Genomic DNA, 20802 nt, shown 5'->3' on the forward strand with positions numbered 1-20802 from the left:
CTCAAAATGGGGGCAAGAAACCTTGAGGCCAACGTTGATTCAAAACTAGTAGCCGAGCAAGTTAACGGTCACTACGATGCAAATGGAGAAGCTATGGCATTATACCTTGAACAAGCACGGATGTTAATCAGCCAATTCCAGACATTCAGGGTTAACCATATAAACAGAAGCGAAAATAAGCACGCAGACGCGCTTAGCAAATTAGTCACTACCAGCTTCAAGCACCTAGCAAAAGAAGTGCGCATAGAGGTATTGACTAACCCATCAATCCATCTCAAGCAAGTAAACGTTATAGAGGTCGGTAATCCATCCTGGATGTCTCCGATCATCTTATACCTACAACACGGGAAACTCCCGGAAGGAAAAGCAGAAGCTCGAAAACTCCAACACAAAGCGATAAATTACGAAATGGCAGATGGCGTCCTTTACTGAAAGTCATTCATGGGACCATTATTACGCTGTGTCGATAAAACAGATGCTCAATACCTGGTCAGAGAAATCCATGAAGGTTTATGTGGAATACACGCGGGACCGCGCATGGTCGTGGCAAAAATAATGAACGCCGGATACTACTGGCCAGGAATGCATATGGACGCAGTTGATTTATTAAGGAGATGCACAGCCTGTCAACGCCATGCACCAAAGACACTCCGACCAAAAAATCCGCTAGTACCTGTCACATCCGCCTGGCCATTCCAACAATGGGGCATCGATCTTGTTGGACCATTTCCTGACGCGCCAAGCGCAGTAAAATTCATCATTGTAGCGGTCGATTACTTCACCAAATGGGTGGAAGCTAAAGCTTTGGCCTCAACCACAGCAATGGTAATTCGTAAATTCATATGGGAACATATCATTTGCAGGTTTGGATTACCATTGCGCATTATCTCTGACAACGGCACAAACTTCGCCTCAGAAGATCTTCAAAAGTGGTTCAAAGAAATGAAGATTGAGCATAATTTTGCTTCCGTCGTGCATCCACAAGCGAACGGTCAAGTAGAAAGTATAAACAAACAGATCGTCAACGGCATAAAAGCACGACTTGGAACAGCACGCAGAGGGTGGGTCGACGAACTCCCCAGCATCCTCTGGGCGCATCGAACAATGCCAAAAACTAGCACAGGCGAAACTCCATTCAGTCTAGTCTATGGGTCTGAAGCCGTCATCCCAGCAGAGATTGGCTTACCATCACCACGCATGATAGCCATGGAAAAACAGAATAATGAGCAAGAACGAAGATTGGATCTAGACCTCCTCGAAGAACGGCGCGAGAATGCCGCTATCACAGAGGCCAGATACAAATCCAAACTCGAAAAATACTACAATGCGCGCGTCCGCGTATGCACATTCGTTCCGGGTGATTTCGTTTTGCACGATAATGAAGCATCAAATGCTGAAAAACCGGGCAAATTAGCGCCAAGATGGGAAGGACCATATGTTATTCGCCTCAATACCATTTCTCATTCGCCTCACCTATCCAAAAGCAATTGAACACATGCAACATATTGTAATCCAAACATAGAAGTAAAATCTTACAGACTAGTAGTATATCACCATATACATATCATCAAAAAGTTCAGCACAAACACTTAACAAGATCATAGCAATGATCTTCAAAAATTGTTTAGAATTACAAAACATTAAACAAAAACTAAGCCCTATGGATAAACACCTAACCATCACCGGAATCTTCATCGACGGCAGACACCTGCTCACACCGGCGAGATTTCCGGCGTTGATACACCAACCGGCATTCTTTCTTCCGAAGCATCGGAAACCGAGCTATCAAATTATCAGCATCCAGCACAATTCTAACATCATCAGCAACACCCGTATGTTAAGGAACTTTGCAGACAGAATCAACAGCCACTGGCGAAGCAGGTTTGATCAGATCCTTTTCCAGAACAGCAATACGAGGCCTTCAGCAGCTTCATAAACCCTAAGAACATCCAGTAGAAGACGAGTATGAGAAGAGCGTTTCATCTTCTTCGTCAAAAATCAACGAGGCAAAAAGACATCTTGAATGTACCTATATATAGAAGAACTCAGCTTCGAGAAAAGAGAAATTCAAATCATCATGATTAAATGTCAGGAAACATCACATCCTAACGGCGCTACAGGAACAGGAGTCTTACCTCCATTAATGAAGTCTGACAAAGCGCCAGTATGTATCCCAATGTAAGAAAAACAAACCCTCGCAAATACATTATGATATCATCACACGTCACGATATAATCATGATTTTCAAAATCTTCCTTTTTCTTTTTTCTGACAAAATTTAAATCTTCTCGTAGAAGATTCTTCACATACCACACCCAAAAGCATTCCCTCTCATAAGTCCAGTGCTCCACTTATTTGCATAAGTACAACACTAGATTGGGGGGGGGGGACTTGAAGGGTTAAGGTCCCAAAAACCTCATAAAAAGTGCTTGGGACCATACCACAAACTTAACTTTCAGCCTGGCACCTTGCGCGGCCGCGCACTGGTCTCACAAAAAGAAAGGCTTAAAAGGCCTACAACAGTCAACACTTGCGCCCAAAGGGAACCATAAAACCTTGCGCCTTCCCTACACAAGGCAAAGGATAAGAATCCGGAGTTAGATACTTCCGCTTAATATCCAGACTTGGATATTATTTGCCCAGACTTGGGATTTATTCATCTGTTTCCACATGATAAGGTGTCACACCAGATTACAGCAGTAATCTTCTAGAAATAATACAATCGTGCACCACCAAGACGGTTACAACTGTCTGGACACGTGTCACTATATCAGTCGTCCCCAAATTCACCACGAATGCATGTAAGAAAAGAATAATCTCCACTTAGTCACTTTACACGTGGCCAATCCCTAGCCCTTGATCTAAACCACGATCCGTGTGCTATCACGTCGGATCAAGGAGCTTTAACAGAAGGAAACATAACCGCTTACGGGGTTAGCATCTTCCGTCTTCTTTTCACTAACGGGTTTTCCCGCCTTTGAACGACTCCCGGCTATAAATAAGAGAAAAATCAGGTATGAATATAAGTTACACACACTTCTCAAATACATCTTCTTCTTCATTACCAATACTTATTCTCACACCGAAGTCGGGTCTAGGAGAGAACCCTCTTCTCCCCTTGGCGAGGTTGACGGTGTTCTTTTTTGCAGAATTACCGGAGAAGAAGGTCTGTTAGACCTGAATCGATCGAGTGGAAACCAACCTTTTATGCAGATTCAAACCCCCTAGATATCTCGGTTCCGACCATTTATCTAGTGTTTCTTCAGACTCGTTACGGTTTCGACGCGCGTTACGAACGTACGCTCGTTATGGACGACATCGACTAAAAAAATAAAATATTATATATGGACGACATCGACTAACGTACCTGTGAAGCGGGTCAAGATTAGTCGAAACCCTCCCCTTGGAGTTCACGTGTTCCCAAGTCTCCTTATCCGCAATCACAGCCCAAAACCCTAAAAGCGTGGGTTTATAAACCACTACCAGCCCCTGTTTACACGTATGTTTATTAAACGTTATTAATATTAAGTGTTAGATGTTATAAATTAAAATAATACTAATAATAATAATAGTAATAATAATAGTAGCGATAACAATACAAAAATTAATGTTAACTGTACCTGCGTATAGAGATCGGTAGCGATCTCAGCCTCCAGGTATAAACCGGAACGTGTCGCAAAGTCTGAAAGCGACATAGCACGTGCCTGGCCAGCCATGCGAAAAGAAACCACGGGCGGGGGTGGGGGGTGCGCCGGGTCCACAATCTGGTCTGCCCGACGAGGACGAAACTCGAACGACGACAGAAACTCAATGAGTAACTCCCTGTAGGTCGGCATATGTGATAGATGAAAATGCCGATCCCACAGTGAACCAACGAGAATAAACTCCCGCGCCCTATCATGTTCCATGAGGGTCTGAAGAGAATCCCAACAAACCGCCCAGTGTCCACCGACACCGACATACATCTTCCGAAGCTTGGCGCAAGGGCCAGCAGCGTCGGACTCCGGAGGAAACTCCAAGCATGGGTGACCCGGAAGAGGATTCGTCGGCTGACGCTACTGCTGCAGCCCCACCAGCTCCTGCTCCTGCAGCTCGACCTGGCCATCCATGTCATTGTCCATCATCATCCTGAAAACCAAAAAATAATATAATTTTAGCCCGTTATAATATATATTTTGGACTCGTTACAGTTTCGACGCTCGTTACGGACGACTTCGACTAAAAAATAAAAATATTATATATTTAGAACTCGTTAAGGATTCGACGCGCGTTACGGACGACTCGAACGATAAAATAAAAATATTATATAATTACGGTTCGTTACGAATTCGACGTGCCTTACGGACCTACGCTCTGACTTCGACTAAATAATAAAAATGTTATATAATTGCGACTAGTTACGTTTCGACGCTCGTTACAGACCTACGTTCGTTACAGACGACTCGAATGATAAAATGAAAATATTATATAATTACGGCTCATTACGGACTCGACGCGCATTACGGACATATGCTCGTTATGCACGACTTCGACTAAATATTAAAAATATTATATTATTTACGACTAGTTACGTTTCGACGCTCGTTACGGACATACGATCGTTACGGACGACTCGAACGATAAAATGAAAATATTATATAATTACGGCTCGTTACGGATTCGACGCGCGTTACAGACCTACGCTCGTTATGGACGACATCGAACAAATAATAAAAATATTATATATTTACGGCTAGTTACGTTTCGACGCTCGTTACGGACGACTTGAACGATAACATGAAAATAGTATATAACTACCGCTCGTTACAGATTCGACACACGTTACGGACGACTTCGACTAAATAATAAAAATATTATATATTAAAGATTAGTTACATTTCGACGCTCATTACGGACCTGCGGACGAATCGAACGATAAAATGAAAATATTATATAATTACGGCTCGTTACGGACCTACGCTCGTTACAGACCACTTCGACTAAATAATATAAATATTATATATATTTACGACTACTTACGTTTCGACGCTCGTTACGGACCTACGCTCGTTACGGACGACTCGAACGATAAAATGAAAATATTATATAATTACGGCTCGTTACGGTTTGGACGCTCGTTACAGACCTACGCTCGTTACGGACGACTTCGACTAAATAGTATAAATATTATATATTTACGACTAGTTACGTTTCGACGCTAGTTACGAACCTACGCTCGTTACGGACGACTCGAACGATAAAATGAAAATATTATATAACTACGACTCGTTACGGATTCGATTCGCGTTACGGAACTATGCTCGTTACGTACGACTTTGACTAAATAATAAAAATATTATATATTTACAACTAGTTACGATTCAACGCTCGTTACGGACCTATGCTCGTTACGGATGACTCGAACGATAAAATGAAAATATTATATAATTACGGCTCGTTACGGATTTGACACGCGTTACAAACCTACGCTCGTTACGGACGACATTGACTATATAAGAAAAATATTTTATATTTACAACGAGTTACGTTTCGATGCTGGTTACGGACGACATAAGCCCATAGACCCACAGACCACAGACCATAAACCCTAACCCACGGTTCGTATTCCCATCGTACACCGTATAAATACAAAAAAATACTAATGCTGAGCAACATAAACCCACAGACCATAAACCCTAACCCACAAACACAATGATCCTGATCAACCTAAACCCGGTTCGTATTCGCTCGTTCTAAAACCACAAAACAATGTTCCTGATCAACCTAACACCACAGAGCATAATCCATAACCCTCAAATTCTACAATTTTGCCTAAAATACACCTAATTTACTGATGAAACACATACAAAATTCGAAATTATTGTACAAGGGTTGAAGCATTACCAGTTGTATGCTTCAAATATGGTCCAAATACGTAATCGTCGTATGTTCTATATCGTATGTGGGTGTATTGTTGAGTGGTGTATACTGAACAGCGTAGGGGATGAATCTGGGTTATACGAAGGCATATATGCTGCGTATAGCTCTATACGCAGTGTAGACAAAGCTAGTAAAAAGTCTATTATACCCCTGGATTTAGCTGCGTATAGACCCCTTCCAGGGGTCAAATGGTAATTTTCCAGAAAGTTAAAGATGCTTGCCCTAGAAAATTACCATTTTACCCCTGGAAGGGGTCTATACGCAGCTGGATCCAGGGGTATAATAGACCTTTTACTTATCTTTATATACGCTTCATATAGCTCTATACGCTGCGTAAACAAAGGTAGTAAAAGGTCTATTATACCCCTGGGTCATGCCTCGCATAGACCCTTTCCAGGGGTATAATGATAATTTTCCAGAAAGTCAAAGATGCTTTGACCCTAGAGAATTACCATTATACCCGTGGAAAGGGTCTATACGAGGCTTGATCCAGGGGTATAATAGTAATTTCGAAATTCCAAATTTTAAAAGCTTAGTTTTAGGGGGAATTTATCCGCCATTTATTTACCTATTTGCCCCTCGTTTGAGGCTATACACCACCTGAGTCAGGGGTAATTTGGTCTTTCTGGACTGTTATACGCTGCGTAAGGTGCTATACGCAACGTATATAAAGTGTCATTTTTGTATTTTTTTTGGTATTTCTTTATTTAATTTAAAAAACAGTATAATTTATATTGTTAATAATATAAGTTATAAATTCGTTTATATTGTTAGTAGTAATAATTTTACAAATAATACAAATATTATAAATTATAAAAATTCTATAATGAACACAAATATTAACAAAAATACAAGTTTCTGTTTAATCTTCGATAACATTTATACTCGGTTCTTTGTCTGAGTCTGATTAAGGGTTCATTATCTTGGTGAAGAGTTGTAACCGCGGCCTATACATTTCTTCTCACTGTTCCGCAGCTATTGTTCGGTGTAACGACCATAGTTAGTTCAGTGAAGGCATGGGGTAGTCTCCTTCCAACTTAACATGTATGAAGTGTTCCCTGTTAACATGTACGAGTGTTATCGCTTGAGGTCGTGGCTCTTCAGGGGCATCCAATAACGGGAAGAAAGTATAACTCCCTTGGATGCTTAGCACGTGGACGACAATATTATACCTTTGCGCTAGGAGAAGCCCTGCATGGGGCATTTCTATCCAGTGACTTTCGGGGCAAGCTTTCACTGAATGCCAAGAGATGCTTCTACGTATCCGGTTAAATTCTCATTTGCCCTTTGCTTCAAACAATAATACAAATATTAACCACAACAATAATATTTTACCAATAATTTTTTAACAATAATACAAATTTTAACAATTATACAGATATAATATTAACAAATATATTAATAATTATAATATTAACAAAAATATTAAAAATTATAATTTTAACAATAGTAATAATATTAAGAATTCTAACAACAATACGAATAATAATAATAATAATAATAATAATAATAATAATAATTATATTTTAACAATAATAATATTTTAACAATAATAAAAAGAGTTACTTACATAGTTAGTCCCTGTGATTTATACAAACTAAAAATCTAAGGTAGTAATAGTTTAAAATCACTTCCTGTGGTACTAACATTCCGTTTTTTAGTATATGTGGGTATTAGTTACATAGTTAATTACATAGTTAGTCCTTGTGGTTTAATACCCCCACATGTTATAAAATGAAAAGTTAGTACCCTAAGAAGTGATTTTAAACTATTAGTACCTTAACAATGAGTTAAATGTCATTTTAGTCCCTGTGGTTTGGGCTATTTTACCATTTTAGTCCAAAGGTTTCATTTTTCACCTGTAGGTCCAAAAAGGTTTCACCGTTGCCATTTTAGTCCACTGGGTTAACTCCATCCCTTATTTCTGTTAACTAGAAGGGCGATTCGGTCATTTTATATGACCGAATTGCTCTTTTAGTTAACAGAATTACATATAAAATGACCGAATCGCCATTCTTATTAACAGAAATAATGGATGAAGTTAACCTAGTGGACTAAAATGGCAACGGTGAAACCTTTTTGGACCCACGGGTGAAAAATGAAACCTTTGGACTAAACTGGCAAAATGACCCAAACCACAGGGACTAAAATGGCATTTAATTCTTTAACAATTATACAAATATAATATTAACAAAAATATTAATAATTATAATATTAACTATGTAATTAACTCTAACATTTAACAACTATCTTTTTGTCTTAATATAATAATATTTCGAATGTTGATGTAGTTTATTTGTAAGATGTTTAAATATAATGTAATTTATCTGTAAGATTTTGACATGATAGTGTAGTTTGTCTATAAGATCAAGAAATGTAGCATTTTTCAATTGATATGTTGACTATTCTCTTAACGTATGTATTAACACCTAAATGGCTAAATGAGATAATAGTAAAATGACTTGTTATGACCTAACATGACTTTGTATAACCTAAAACAATACACTATCACATGGCATGATCTATTAATGCCCAAAAGTGTATCACCAATTACACACATGCCTCGAAATGACTTGTTATAAACTTATGTAGCTTTATGTATCTTAAAACAACACACTAACACATTGCAAAGGCCATAAGGGCTCACTAGTGAGCTAGTCATCATAACAACGCCTTTAACATATGTGTTTTGTGTAACCTAAAACAACACACTAACAAATTGCAAAGGCCATTAAGGCCCATTAGTGAACTAGTCATTATAACGTCTTTAACACCAAAATGTGTTGCAATAGCCTTAATTGGTTTTGTGTAACCAATACAACTCACTAACACATTACAATACCCACTAATGTATTAGTCATCATAAACATCTATTTAACACGAAATGACTTGTCATGACTTAATATGACTCACTAATGCGCATTGTTATTTTTTATATTTAAGTTGTTTACATGATTTTTTTTTTTTTGTTAAATTATCCTCCTGCATTTCAATTTTGGCTTTAGTTACATTGTCCTACGTGTCATTATTAGTATCCATGTTATATATTCATTGTTGTCATGAACTTAATGTATATATTTAATGGAAACAGTGAGTTTATTAGCAAACGTTTTAGTTTATATGATATATATCTTAAATCGGCATTTTCTCTTTTATGATATTTAAAATGGTCTAAAAGTTTAGCATTTTAGATTATTGATTAATCATTTATGTCCTGCAAGAGTTCAGATTTTAAAATTAGATTATCTTGAATAAAGATTTTTTTTGGAACTGATGTTTCTTGTCTTGTTTGTATATGTTCTTGGACAACATTTAATGTGATTCTTTTGGCTCTTTGTAATTATGTAATTAAGATGTGGTTCTTTGCGGATTTTAGAATCGAGAATACTATGTAGCTGTAAGGAAGAGAAATTTGAGTTTTGTGTGAAGTCATCTTGAAATGTTAGAAGCAAAACTAGGAGAAGAGTTAAGTCACTTGAAGACACTGGGATGTGAAGAAAATTAAAAACGAATCAAAACTAGGAGAAGAGTTACGACATATGAAGATGCTGGGATGTGAAGAAAATAAAAAACTAAAGATGTCATTATGAAGTGCTATGTATGAATGTTTTGTGGGGTTTTGACATTTCTTTTTAGAAATTTTGCATTAGGAATTTTCAGCACCACTTGATAATACATTGTAGGAGGATGTGCTTTAGAAGAAAACTGAAGTGCTTGATGTTATATTTTTTGTTTTTGCTGTTAATTTTAATTGCAGAAAAGATATAAGAATATTAAAAAAATTCGGGTTAAATGGGTCGTATTCGGGTTAACCTGTGAATATTCGGGTCGTGTTTGGGTTCATATGTCTTATATTATTTTCGGGTTCGTGTCAGGTTCGGGTTCGTGTAAAATTTTCGGGTTCAGGTTGGGTTGGACCTGTCAACCCACGAACCCGACCCGTTAAGCACCCCTAGACTGAAGGCTGATCCTGTTTGCAAACGCCCTGTAAATTATACATGTTTTTTTTTATTTTAATGTTTTCTTGTTTGAGGTATTCTCATTTGAACAATACTCAAAAGTGGAATTTGTTTTCCCTTCTTATTGCAGTTTTGGACTGAAGTTTTGTGCAGCGGTCGCCGTTAGGGAGCTACTTAGCAACTGTACACAAACAGGGTGCTGTTGTGTGGGGTGGTGCTTCTAGTTTTAATCAACTAATGCGATATGTTCATCCACATGTTCTTATGATCATGGTTTTCTTATTTCCAGTAATTAGTTTTTTTAATTATTCTTTAGATTATTTGCATATGATCCTGAAACTATGCTCTTAACTATAGGTCAACTATTGACTTATCTCCTGGTGAGAAATATTTGGCTAATTGCAGCAGTCATGAACCAAGCAACCCTCGCGGCACTCATGTGAGAACACCATTCTTTTATCCTTTTTTTAGGGATTATTATAATATTTATTCGTTAACGACTGTATGATTCGCTAATGATCAGAGAGTAGTCCTTAACGTATTTGATGTGAGAACTGGAAAAATAATGAAAGGTTTCAACGAAAGGGCAGATGAGTTTGCGTTTGGAGAAACCGGCGGTTTCACTGGGGTTTCTTGGCCTGTTTTCAGGTAATAAATTAGTACGATTAAGCTAATTCTTTTTGCATACATGTGTTGAGATGACACACTACCAAACATCTTTTACAATCCCTTTTATTATAGATGATTCAGTATGTCTCACAGAAAATTCCGATCCCTGAATCATATTCGATAAATATAACAATGAGAGTTTTCATGGAGGCCTCAGCCGCCATCCTTGTTGTGTCCCGAGAAGGAGGAAGAAATATTGAAGAATCTTAAAAAATACAGTGGAAAGTATGAGATTGAGGATCAAGACATATCAGTTCTGACCGGACCCGAGCGTACGATGAACATTTGGGTAAATATCTAATGAAGAAGTGGATGATGACGTACAATACATTTTATATGTTAGGTAGTTTTATGACGTGTTTGTGAATTGTGACTTAAAACGAACCCGGATTGTGACGTTTGTAACGTTTATGCTTATGTTTTTCTGAAAGGCAACCATTTATGCTTACGTTTATGCTTATTAGTTTATGTTTATTTAGTTTTTGTGTGTCGTGAGAAATTGGCAGGTTTGTATTGAAAAACAAGAAAAACAAAAAAAAAAAGTTTTTTAAGCATCAGCGACGACATGGAAATAGTGAAGATTGCGACGACAGGATAACAGCGACGATTTATATCATAATATCAAAAGATAGTGTTCATCAAGTTTAATATGGGGATCAAATTGAATACCAAAAGACGGTGTTCATCAAGTTTAAGCCGGTGTTCAAACTGAACACCGTCTAATAAGACTTGATTTTAAACCGGTGTGTTTTAAGACGGGTGAAAAATGAAACCTTTGGACTAAACTGGCAAAATGACCCAAACCACAGGGACTAAAATGGCATTTAATTCTTTAACAATTATACAAATATAATATTAACAAAAATATTAATAATTATAATATTAACTATGTAATTAACTCTAACATTTAACAACTATCTTTTTGTCTTAATATAATAATATTTCGAATGTTGATGTAGTTTATTTGTAAGATGTTTAAATATAATGTAATTTATCTGTAAGATTTTGACATGATAGTGTAGTTTGTCTATAAGATCAAGAAATGTAGCATTTTTCAATTGATATGTTGACTATTCTCTTAACGTATGTATTAACACCTAAATGGCTAAATGAGATAATAGTAAAATGACTTGTTATGACCTAACATGACTTTGTATAACCTAAAACAATACACTATCACATGGCATGATCTATTAATGCCCAAAAGTGTATCACCAATTACACACATGCCTCGAAATGACTTGTTATAAACTTATGTAGCTTTATGTATCTTAAAACAACACACTAACACATTGCAAAGGCCATAAGGGCTCACTAGTGAGCTAGTCATCATAACAACGCCTTTAACATATGTGTTTTGTGTAACCTAAAACAACACACTAACAAATTGCAAAGGCCATTAAGGCCCATTAGTGAACTAGTCATTATAACGTCTTTAACACCAAAATGTGTTGCAATAGCCTTAATTGGTTTTGTGTAACCAATACAACTCACTAACACATTACAATACCCACTAATGTATTAGTCATCATAAACATCTATTTAACACGAAATGACTTGTCATGACTTAATATGACTCACTAATGCGCATTGTTATTTTTTATATTTAAGTTGTTTACATGATTTTTTTTTTTTGTTAAATTATCCTCCTGCATTTCAATTTTGGCTTTAGTTACATTGTCCTACGTGTCATTATTAGTATCCATGTTATATATTCATTGTTGTCATGAACTTAATGTATATATTTAATGGAAACAGTGAGTTTATTAGCAAACGTTTTAGTTTATATGATATATATCTTAAATCGGCATTTTCTCTTTTATGATATTTAAAATGGTCTAAAAGTTTAGCATTTTAGATTATTGATTAATCATTTATGTCCTGCAAGAGTTCAGATTTTAAAATTAGATTATCTTGAATAAAGATTTTTTTTGGAACTGATGTTTCTTGTCTTGTTTGTATATGTTCTTGGACAACATTTAATGTGATTCTTTTGGCTCTTTGTAATTATGTAATTAAGATGTGGTTCTTTGCGGATTTTAGAATCGAGAATACTATGTAGCTGTAAGGAAGAGAAATTTGAGTTTTGTGTGAAGTCATCTTGAAATGTTAGAAGCAAAACTAGGAGAAGAGTTAAGTCACTTGAAGACACTGGGATGTGAAGAAAATTAAAAACGAATCAAAACTAGGAGAAGAGTTACGACATATGAAGATGCTGGGATGTGAAGAAAATAAAAAACTAAAGATGTCATTATGAAGTGCTATGTATGAATGTTTTGTGGGGTTTTGACATTTCTTTTTAGAAATTTTGCATTAGGAATTTTCAGCACCACTTGATAATACATTGTAGGAGGATGTGCTTTAGAAGAAAACTGAAGTGCTTGATGTTATATTTTTTGTTTTTGCTGTTAATTTTAATTGCAGAAAAGATATAAGAATATTAAAAAAATTCGGGTTAAATGGGTCGTATTCGGGTTAACCTGTGAATATTCGGGTCGTGTTTGGGTTCATATGTCTTATATTATTTTCGGGTTCGTGTCAGGTTCGGGTTCGTGTAAAATTTTCGGGTTCAGGTTGGGTTGGACCTGTCAACCCACGAACCCGACCCGTTAAGCACCCCTAGACTGAAGGCTGATCCTGTTTGCAAACGCCCTGTAAATTATACATGTTTTTTTTTATTTTAATGTTTTCTTGTTTGAGGTATTCTCATTTGAACAATACTCAAAAGTGGAATTTGTTTTCCCTTCTTATTGCAGTTTTGGACTGAAGTTTTGTGCAGCGGTCGCCGTTAGGGAGCTACTTAGCAACTGTACACAAACAGGGTGCTGTTGTGTGGGGTGGTGCTTCTAGTTTTAATCAACTAATGCGATATGTTCATCCACATGTTCTTATGATCATGGTTTTCTTATTTCCAGTAATTAGTTTTTTTAATTATTCTTTAGATTATTTGCATATGATCCTGAAACTATGCTCTTAACTATAGGTCAACTATTGACTTATCTCCTGGTGAGAAATATTTGGCTAATTGCAGCAGTCATGAACCAAGCAACCCTCGCGGCACTCATGTGAGAACACCATTCTTTTATCCTTTTTTTAGGGATTATTATAATATTTATTCGTTAACGACTGTATGATTCGCTAATGATCAGAGAGTAGTCCTTAACGTATTTGATGTGAGAACTGGAAAAATAATGAAAGGTTTCAACGAAAGGGCAGATGAGTTTGCGTTTGGAGAAACCGGCGGTTTCACTGGGGTTTCTTGGCCTGTTTTCAGGTAATAAATTAGTACGATTAAGCTAATTCTTTTTGCATACATGTGTTGAGATGACACACTACCAAACATCTTTTACAATCCCTTTTATTATAGATGATTCAGTATGTCTCACAGAAAATTCCGATCCCTGAATCATATTCGATAAATATAACAATGAGAGTTTTCATGGAGGCCTCAGCCGCCATCCTTGTTGTGTCCCGAGAAGGAGGAAGAAATATTGAAGAATCTTAAAAAATACAGTGGAAAGTATGAGATTGAGGATCAAGACATATCAGTTCTGACCGGACCCGAGCGTACGATGAACATTTGGGTAAATATCTAATGAAGAAGTGGATGATGACGTACAATACATTTTATATGTTAGGTAGTTTTATGACGTGTTTGTGAATTGTGACTTAAAACGAACCCGGATTGTGACGTTTGTAACGTTTATGCTTATGTTTTTCTGAAAGGCAACCATTTATGCTTACGTTTATGCTTATTAGTTTATGTTTATTTAGTTTTTGTGTGTCGTGAGAAATTGGCAGGTTTGTATTGAAAAACAAGAAAAACAAAAAAAAAAAGTTTTTTAAGCATCAGCGACGACATGGAAATAGTGAAGATTGCGACGACAGGATAACAGCGACGATTTATATCATAATATCAAAAGATAGTGTTCATCAAGTTTAATATGGGGATCAAATTGAATACCAAAAGACGGTGTTCATCAAGTTTAAGCCGGTGTTCAAACTGAACACCGTCTAATAAGACTTGATTTTAAACCGGTGTGTTTTAAGACGGTGTTGAAAACACCGTCTTAAAACCCATGTTTTGTAGTAGTGTGCATTACAACTTACAAGGCCCATTAATGTACTAGTCATCATAACCATATACTTGGCATCAAAATAGCTTGTTATAGCTTATGTAACTAAAACGAGCTCACTAATACATTACTAGGCCATTAATGTACTAGTCATCACACACATTTCTTTGTGATTTGTTATTGACTAATGTTATTCCATGCAATTAACCAAATCCAACTAACTAACACATTACAAACTCATAAAGGCCCAATTTTGTATTAACATAAGCATTTTTTAACATCAAAATAACTTTTTTGTGGCGTAACGTGACTATTTAACCAAATCCTACTCACTAACACATTACAAAGCTGTTTACTATAACGAACTCACTAACACATTACACAGCTCATTACTATAACGATCACCATAAGCATGTTTTTAACATACATATTTGTGTGTGTATTATTTATGGATTTAGCTTCTATTAATATATTTTTAATGAATAAATTATGTAAATATTATATAAACTCTTTTATAACTTCTGACATGTAATAGAATTCAAAAGTTTTTCTATAATATCACTGCGCCTTCCGGTTGAATGATAGCCTCTTGACTTTTTGAATAGGAGGTCATGATTTGAAGTCTCGTTTGAGACAAATATTATTTTGGGTTAAGCTAGAGATTTTTTCAGTTATAGGTTTTCTCCAGAATAAATATAGAATTTTTTTTGGTATAACATCTAGAGTTGAATGAAAGATTCATTAATAAGCGAAAGATGATAAGTATTTATTCAAAGCGAAATAATAAAAGCATACGTTGCTAAAAGTCAATTAATTAACCGACAAAGCAAATAGCAGTCTGACTTCATTCATGACCAACTTAATAAATAAAAAGTAATCTTTTCATGCCTACCAAAAACTCATTCCAATCTCACAACATACCAATTTATAACTTAATAAATAAAAACTAATATTTTCATGCCTACCAAAAATTCATTCCAATCTCACAAAATAACCAATTTATTATCATTTTATAGTCTTGTTTGATTACCATTTAGAAACGGAATGATTCATTACTTTGTTTTTATTTGATAGGCATAAAAAGATAAACGAATAAAATTGGCGCTGTGTGTGGTGGTCGTCGTAAAGGGTGGTGGGTGGTAGTGGTCCATTAAGAAAACATATTACGTCAGAAACGTAGGGTTGGGTTCAATGGAGAATATTAAAAAATAATAAACCCGAGGAACCATGCATTTAACATTTTAGATATATCATAAAAAAATTAATTTAACATGTTAAAAATTATCTTTTTTTTCAAATTAAAAAATATTCGTAGCTTTTGCATAAATACATGTAGATGCATTTTAAATTAAAACTAAAGAATTTAAAAATGAGTTCTTTATTAAAATGACATCTACACATCTTTATATGCAAAAGCTCCGATTTAAAAAAAATAAATCATAACATGTTAAATTGATTTATTTATGACATATTTAACATTTATATGCATGGTTCTCTATTTTTTTTCATGTTCCCCATGGAATCTCATATTAAAACGTATATCGTACAGGTTGAATAAAGTATATATTAAATAGTTAGTAACGAATAATAAACTATATATTGATAATTGATGTTTACAACAAAAAATTAATTAAAAATCTTCTTTATGTCCTTGGATAATAGTTATAAAGAATGAAATAAAAAACTATTATGAGTTTAGAAAGGATTTTAACTGACTTTTAAAATTTTTAAATTTTAACCATTTTGAGTAAAATAAAAAAAAAATTCGGGAAAAACCTTTCACTGTGCTCACAAAGTTCACACGTGACACTTTGAGTTACTTATATATTAGGTATAGAAAATTTATCACAAAAATAGGATTATAAACAATTTAATCAGCAATAATACTCGACAATGTTTTTATTAGTTAATATATATATATATATATATATATATATATATATAAAGTTATATCCTATCATGTGGATGGTTCAAATGAAAACCACTTTTATTGTGAAAACTCGAAAACTAACTAAAAAAAAGCCTAAAAAACACAAAAAAAATTTTTTCAATTTTATTTTTATAAAAATCGCTGGTTTTTATATATAAAAAAAACTTTTTTCAAAAAAAAAAATTTTGTAGTACACATGTGTAATAATACACATATGTAGTACACATACACATGTGTAGTATTACACATGTGCACTACACAAAAAAGATTTTTTTTTTTTTGAAAAAAAAAATTTATATAAAAAAACCTGCGAAATTTGGTTTGCAAAAAAAAAAATTTAAAAAAAAAAATTTGTATGTTATTTTGGCTTTTTTAATTAGTTTTCGAGTTTTCACAATAACTATTGGTTTTCATTTGAACCTTTCCCTATCATATTATATTAACTAAAGTTTAAAATATATGTAAACTTGGTATGTATTGTTTAATACCAGTGAAGTATTTATATCAATCAGTTGGTTGTAAAAATTTTGTCGCTTATAATTATAATTTAATAAATTTACAGATGCGCTAATACTAAAACATAAGCATAAATATAATTTTCTGAAACTTTAAAATGAAATAAACACAAAGAATTTATAAAAAAAAAACAATTTACACAAATAAAACAATTTATTTTAAACTTTTGTCACAAAAAAGTATTTCAAACTGAAAAGCACATGATATCTACTAATGGGGTGGTAGTCCATTAGCAAATGCAAAGCCTTTAAAACACCAAAGTTGGAAAGGGAAGTCTTGGATTCAAGTCTCACAGACGATAGGAGATTAAAGAAATTAGCCGTTAAAAAAAAGCACAAGATATCTCATTTATTTATTATAAATACGGGAAAAGATCAAATAGGAAGTTAATTTTGGCTAGGAAGGATAGGAAGCCATAGGATTATGACATATGGCAAATTTTAAAATAAAGAGAAAGGGTATTTTAGTAAATCTCATCATTTCTTCTTCCTTCTTCTCCCCAGTTACTTCAAAACCCACCATTTTCAAAACCCACCATCTCCAACCTTTTCTTCACTTACTATCTCAATAATCACTACATTATAGTGTGATTTTCGTCATCAATCAATGATTCAACCACCCGATCAACGTGTTTTTCAGCTTTTTTCGAAGAAAACCCAGTTTAATTTCATTCAAAATCTCGTTTTTTTTTGGTGATTTTGAAGATAATCACTCGATTTGTTCGATTCAATCGCTGATAAGTGTTTCTATCATTCAAATTTCGTCAATTAATGAAGAAACCGGCTTCGATCCATGTAAGAAATTCTTTAATTTCATTTTCACGATCTGGGTTTTTATTTAGTCATTGCGTTTTACGATCTTAGCGGGGGTCCAGGGGCGGCAGCCCCTGGCGGGGTCCAAGGGGCAGAGCCCCTGGCTGGGGTCAGCTCGGAAATTTTTTTTTTCGATTAAATTGCTGTACTAAAAACGCATCAGAAAAATTAATTTTCCAGAAATTGGCTCATTTTGAAGACAGTAATTCGTAGACAATTCAGACAGTTCACAGACAATTCACAAACAGTTTTATGTGTCCATTGCGTTTTAGAAATAACAGAGTTTTATGTGTTTTCTAGCTATTGCGTTTTAGAAAAAAAAAACACATTTTTAAGTATCTTTAGTCATTGCGTTTTAGGTAAAACACATTTTTGAAGTGTTTTTAGTCATTGCGTTTTAGGTAAAACACATTTTTAGGTGTTTTCAGTCCATTGCGTTTTACAGATAACACTTTCTTTTGTTTTTTTAAGTCATTGCGTTTTAGAAATGAGACATTTTTAAGTGTTTTCTGGCCATTGCGTTTTACAAATAAAACATTTCTTTGTGTTTTCTGGCCATTGCGTTTTACAAATAAGACATTTCTTTGTGTTTTTTGTGCATTGCGTTTTAGGTAAAACACTTTTTTATATGTTTTCAGCCCATTGCGTTTTAGAAATAAGACATTTCTTTGTGTTTTCTGGCCATTGCGTTTTACAAATAAGTCATTTCTTTGTGTTTTTGGTGCATTGCGTTTTAGAAAAATGTCATTTTTAGGTTTTTTTTATTGCGTTTTACGTAACTGGTGGTTTTTCTATTGCGTTTTACACAACTGGGTTTAAATTTTTTTTTAAATATAGCAATAGTATACTCGTTTTAAAGATATAAAAACGCTCGTTTTTTTGGTGCAATTTTTATAAAAAAATAATGTCGCATGAAAGAGTTATTAACGTTTAAAAACTAGGGGGGAATTGGAGGAGAGAGAAACTATTGGCTTGGATTGACTAGAATGCCCTTGAACAAACTCACACGCCTCTTTTCTTCCTTTCAATTTCCCTGATTTAATCTTAGCCCTTGATTAACTTAATGGATGGTCAAGATCACTTCCTAGCCTTCCTAGCCAAATAAACTTCCTATTGTATCTCCACCCTACTTTTCAATTGTAAATAATCGTAATCATGAATATCTATGGACTTTCATTAGGTTTGAAAAAAGAATAATTGTTTACAAACGTAGTTTTATTGAGATAAGAATTAGAGTTAATTACTGTTTTCGTCCCTGTGGTTTGTCAAAAATCACTATTTCAGTCCATTAGTTTAAAAATTGCGATTTCAGTCCCTGCGGTTTCACTTACGTAACCATTTCAGTCCACCTTGTAACCATTTTAGTCCCTGTACTAACAGAATAAATGGATTGAAATGGTTACAAAAGTGAAACCACAAGGACTGAAATGGTTACGAAAGTGAAACCATAGGGACTGAAATCGCAATTTTTAAACTAATGGACTGATATAGTGATTTTTGACAAACCACAGGGACGAAAACAGTAATTAACTCTAAGAATTAAGATCCAAATATTTATCGTTTAATATTTTATACAACATGTGAATACTCTGAGAAGTTATTCCTCCGATTTTCAATCAGATATAAAGACACATGACACATAGAAATCCTTATTTATTAACTAACTAGCTTACGAACCTATGTATTAAACGATAACTTATAATATTGTAAATTAAAATTCTAATATTATATGTATTATTATATAATGTCTTTGTGATAACATATATTTTATAATCTTAGAAAATCAAAAAAAAAAATGCTAAAAACTAAACCCCCCCTCCCCCCCCCAAGCTAAAATGCTAAAAACTAAACCCCAAAAAACCTAAAAAAATCTAAAAAAATCAAAAAAAATCAAAAAAAAATCTATTTTTTTTTATTTTTTTTACTATTTGTTATGTTCAAATCGCTACTTTTAGTAGCCAAAAAAAATATAAATTTTTTAAAAATTTTTTTTTGGATACTAAAATAGCGATTTTTATATAAAAAATAGTAAAAAAATAAAAAAAAAAATTTTTGGGTGTTTTTTAGATTTTTTTAGGTATTACTGTTTGTGTTCACACTGGTTCTCGCGGTTCTCGCAATAAAGGGTGGTTCCTAACGGATCTTTGTCCTATATATATATATATATATATATATATATATATATATATATATATATATATATATAGGTAGAGGATCCTGTACAAAGTGAGACTTTTGTGAGAAATGTAAGAAATAATTTGGGAATGACAAGTGTCCTTTATCTTAATTAATTCAAAAGGGTGTATTAGTAATTTTCCATTATTATCAATTAATTGATTTCCAAAGATAACTACCAAAAACTGGCGATGAGATATATTAGGCGAATTTGAATTGTTCTATACATTTAATTGTTTACGGTAAGTTCTTGTTTTAGTGTTATATTATGTAGAGGCCATCTTTAATCTCCTTTTCATAGTGTTTTAGCCCCATCAATAGTGTTTTATTCTATATAGTGTTTTACAGTAAACAGATAGTGTTATATCTTTCTATAGTGTTTTATCATGTAATATACTGTTCCTTTCATAGTGTTTTATTCTGTATAGTGTCTTACAGTAAACAGATAGTGTTATATCTTCCTATTGTGTTTTATCATGTAATATACTGTTCCTTTTCATAGTGTTTTATCCCCATCAACAGTGTTTTATTTATGTATAGTGTCTTACAGTAAACAGATAGTGTTATATCTTCCTATAGTGTTTTATCATGTAATATACTGTTCTTATAGTGTTATAAAAGTTGTTGTGAAGGAAATCGAAGAATTTATTCTGTACGAGAAATTCGCTGATTTTTAGGAGATTGATGGGGGTTTTGAAACGGTTACCATAAATTCGCTGATTTTTATAAGATTGATGGGGGTTTTG

The sequence above is a fragment of the Helianthus annuus genome, chromosome 8 (genome assembly GCF_002127325.2).
Source record: "Helianthus annuus cultivar XRQ/B chromosome 8, HanXRQr2.0-SUNRISE, whole genome shotgun sequence".
Classification (NCBI taxonomy): domain Eukaryota; kingdom Viridiplantae; phylum Streptophyta; class Magnoliopsida; order Asterales; family Asteraceae; genus Helianthus; species Helianthus annuus.